This window comes from Nicotiana tabacum, chromosome 5, assembly GCF_000715075.1.
Source record: "Nicotiana tabacum cultivar K326 chromosome 5, ASM71507v2, whole genome shotgun sequence".
Classification (NCBI taxonomy): domain Eukaryota; kingdom Viridiplantae; phylum Streptophyta; class Magnoliopsida; order Solanales; family Solanaceae; genus Nicotiana; species Nicotiana tabacum.
The window spans coordinates 118,912,100-118,916,717 of record NC_134084.1 but is presented as its reverse complement, the minus strand read 5'-3'; positions in this window follow the sequence as shown (position 1 = coordinate 118,916,717).

Genomic DNA, 4,618 nt, shown 5'->3' with positions numbered 1-4,618 from the left:
CCAAATGGCCAAAGTAAGTCGGCTCCAGAGCCTGCAAAAAGTAATCGACCATCTCGTTTTCTTTCATTGGGGGATCTACCCTTGCTGCTTGCTCCCTCCATCGAAACCCATACTCTCTAAAACTTTCACTGAGCTTCTTTTCCAGTTTGGTCAGGGACAATCGTTCCGGAATGATCTCTAGATTATATTGAAAGTGACAAGCGAATGCCTGGGCCAAATCGTCCCATGTGTACCACCTGTTATGATCTTGCCTAGTGTACCATTCTAGCACTGACCCACTCAAACTTTGACTGAAATACGCCATCATTAATTCATTTTTTCCGCCCGCTCCCCTCATCTTGCTACAAAAACCTCTCAGATGAGCCACCGGATCACCGTGTCCGTTGTACAAGTCGAACTTGGGCATTTTGAACCCTGCCGGTAATTGTACATTCGGGAATAAACACAGATCTTTGTGAGCCACGCTTACCTGACCTCCTAGCCCTCTCATATCCCTGAAGGATTGCTCTATGCTTTTCATTTTTTTGAACATCTCTTCCTGTTCAGGATTTCTGGCCGTTCTTTCCGCTTTCTCCGGTAGGTCAGAATGTGGATCCTATGGATAGGCTCCAGGCACTTTGAAGGTAAGCTCAGGGGGGTAATACTGGTTGTCATGTGCTTGGAACAAAGGTTCACTCGGGGATTTATGGAGTGCAGTTGGTGGAGATATCACAAAGACAGGGGTGATCGGCGGAGGAGGGTATGGAACTGACTTTGGTGGTGGAGCTTGTGGCATACGAGAAGTAGTGCCATGGTAGTGCAGATAAATGGGAAAGCCTGGATCGGTGGCGGGAGGATCCTGAGACTGAGCTAATGGTGGGGTAAGAGCCGGGTTGGCAGGGTAAGCTGGTGGTGATTGCCCTTTGGACCAGGCCTGGTACATTTCGGCCATTTGTTGCTTAAGCTTGAGCATCTCCTCTTTCATTTTATAGACGTCCAACTATTCTGCCTCAACACTAGTGTCGACATCTGGAATAGACATGGTTTCCGGTATTGGTCCCTTCGATTTGGTTTGGTAGTGGTAATGTGCCAGTATCCTCTAAATAAACTAACTGCATGAATCCTCTGGAAATCAACAAACTTGTTAGTTTTTAGAGTTCAACACATATGCAATTACACGTTGGGATGTAATGCATCTAGGCAATTAACCATTTCTATCATGTGCTCCCTTTTTAATTGTGCTCCCTTTTTAAGCTTCCTTTATTTTATCCTTCTTTATTTACTTTTTTAGTGGTGGTCGAATCCTATAGAGATTGCCTACGTATCATGTCCCCACATGAATCAGACCGGGCGTAGTTCTGCCCTATAATGGTGAAAAGCAAAGATAATAACTTCCATTTTTTCATTAATAAACATTATATTATAACCTGGACGCCTTTTGGAAAGGAAAATAACAGACTCGAAACCAAACCAAGTACAAACTCGATAACCACTAACAGACTCTAACAGACAACAGACTTTGGGAAAGAAAGAACAATGCAGATTCAAACTATGAACACATTAAAGTTTTAAAAGTTGGTGCCCGCGAGGCATCGTTCGGCCTTGCCGCAGGCTTAGGCGCGAGATCCCTTTCAAGTTGCTCTAGTTCGTACATTGTCCGCTTGACAAAAATCATTACGGCTGACATGAAGGTAGTGCGGGTCATGTCTTCGCACATTCGGCATCTGCTAATGATGGCATGGGCAATAGTCCCGATCTTGTTCCTGGTTTGACCCTTTTTCTATGAGCAGGTGCCTTATCTGATCCTTACAGCCCCTAAAATCCTGAGAATCCTGGAGATATTGCCTTTGGAGCTGCCGTATTTCATCTTCCATTCGAGCCAGTAAATCGTAACAGTGTCCACTTTTGATTTCATAATCTTCAGCTTGCTTAGCTGTTGTAGGTTCTGTGTGCGCTCTTTCGTTATCTTTGCCCATTGGACCTGGAGTTGTGTTATGGTACCCTCAGATTTCTTCAAATCATCCCGGCACTCACTGATTTCCTTCTTTAGTCCGTAAATCAATCTTTCATCCGACCGACTCCTTTGCTGATTGTCAGCATCTATCCTCATTTGTCAGATCTGAGCCTTGAGAGCCTTATTTGCTTGGGCTAACCTGTTCTTCTCTCCTTCATCTGCAGCAACTTGCACCTTGTTCTCAAATTTCAGATCCTTGATCTGTTGCTTCAGCTTGCCTACTTCGGCCCAGTATTCGCACTCTTTGGCCAACCGGTCCTACGGTTCTTGTGACACCTCAACGATCTCTTGAATGTGAGGTTTTTTGGTTGGCCTTTCGTGCTCAAGTTCTCTCATGTACCAAGCAAGGTATCCTGGTGCCACTTCGCCCTTGGCCTGATCTTGCACGCAAGTATCTGCTTTTAAATATTGGCATTCACTCCAGATCTGACGAACTTTTGCTTCAGGGAATTGTCCGTCAGGGCTAATCTTAATTACTTGAGCACTAAGGTCTTCTTCCTAAGGCACTATTTGGCATCTCTCGAGTTGTCTCAAAACCCGAGATGGCACGTAAGGCTGAATTCTCTTTAGCCTCATCAATAGAAAGTGGGTCCTAGCTGCCAGCATATGGATGATCTCGTCAACGGGCAACCATCCTAGTGTCCACTGTATTTGGCTGGCGGTGAGGGTCCGAAAGAATAATGTCCATGCTGTAACTCCTTCGGGTAGACTGGCCCCCTTGATTCTTGTGTAGAACTCTTCTATGCAAGTTTTCTTCGAGGAACCATAACTCAAGAGCTGGGAACGGTGGCAAAGATGCTCAGTCATCCATATTTGTAGCAACAAGTTACACCCCTCGAAGAAACTCCCTCTGGCTTTGCAGGCTATGAGAGCTCTGAAGATATCAGATACTATCATAGGCGCAAGAGTGCTTTTGTCTCGAATGAGCAAAGTACTGACGACCCCGACTATTTTCAGATCAATGTTTCCGTCTTTCCTTGGGAATACCAAAAGGCCCAAAAAGGTTATCATAAAAGCCATTCGTCTATGCTCGTCCCACTTCTGACGGTTACCCTTGCTGCATAACTTGTTATCCGGGTTGTTGAATCCTCCAACATGACCGTATCTGTCGTATATGAAGCACGGATTACAAAAAATTGCTGCCAAATCTGGGTTATGGACCGCCCTAGGTATTTTTAACGAATCTAAAAACCGATGCGCAGTGACAGCTCTTGGAGCAATCAGGTATTTTTGCCTCAACGGAACTTCGGCATTTCCGATGTACCCGGCTATTTCCTCCAAAGTCGGAGTGAGTTCAAAATCGGAGAAGTGGAAGACATTGTGTGCCGGGTCCCAGCAGGTGACCAAAGCTCTTATGATATCCCCTCGATGCTGGATTTCCAATAAACCTGTAAGACCTTTTAGATATTTCTTGACTTCATCTTGCCTTTCACCACCTAAATCATCCCACCATAGCCGCAATTTGAGAGGGACTTTAGTCATTATTGAAAAAGGTTCATTTTGCATCGTGCTCATCCTGCACATTTATTAAGGTGGCTAAGAAATAAAATTTATTTGACTCAACAAATTGACTATATACTTTTTTTTTCACAGAAAGATCCGGTTCCGCACACGGCTTTTCAGCACTTCGGGGATGAAGATTTTAAAACTGGGTGAGTCAGCCTATCAAAAATCCAAAAAATGACTAAAAGTGGCCATTTATGCAAAGCCAGCCTTCCGGCGTCCCTTTCGGGAACATTCGGCTACTCTTGCCAAAAACGGCATCACCCGACTTATTTATGACGGAACTTTAAAATTTTTGACATTTCCTGGGTATTTTGCAAAAAGGGGAAATTGGACCCGATAAGGGTTGCCTACGTATCTCACATCCGGTGAGAATCAAACCGACGTAGTTCGGATAGATAAAACAAACTTCTTTTGAATACAAGACTCTTTTCAATGGCAAATAAAACCATTTTTCATAAACAAAACCCTTTTTTTTCTCAAAAATTCGACAAAGTTTCGACGCTATTTGGACATTGATTTTTTCAAAATAGGCGATTAACTACCTCTATCTCCTATTTCTCTTTCCTCAAAAGTCGGTCAACATGCAAGTCCGAAACAAATAAATGCATAAGTAGGAGCAAGTAAGATGCATCAGGATGGTCATTTTCATTTTTGGTACACCTGTCCTAGACAGACCCAACCCCTGTGTTGAGCCTCCAAAGTCAAATGCACGTGATGCAAACAAACGTTCCTACTAGGGATCCGGCATGAAGCTGAGTTATTCTAGGTTTATAACCTGGGTGTTTGTTCTAGACTGTGTACCCGAGCGGACAACTCGAGTCGAGGAGGGGGCTACGTACCGGGGACCCGCGGGATCATCCGGCTTTGTAACTTGTCCGACCTCTTTCTTATTTTAGGTATTGACACTAACAGAATAGGGAGCCTCGACCAGCAAGCTCATCCCCGGAGGTAAGAAGAGAAGGGTTTCGGCACAGTTTATATACAGTTCAGATAATATCAAAGCGGTAAAAGTAGCATTTAGCACATTAGGCCCAAATATGTAAAAATCAGATAATAAACAAAGCCAAATATAACAATTTATCTAAGCTCGAATTCTGAACCCTGAACCAGAGATTCTGG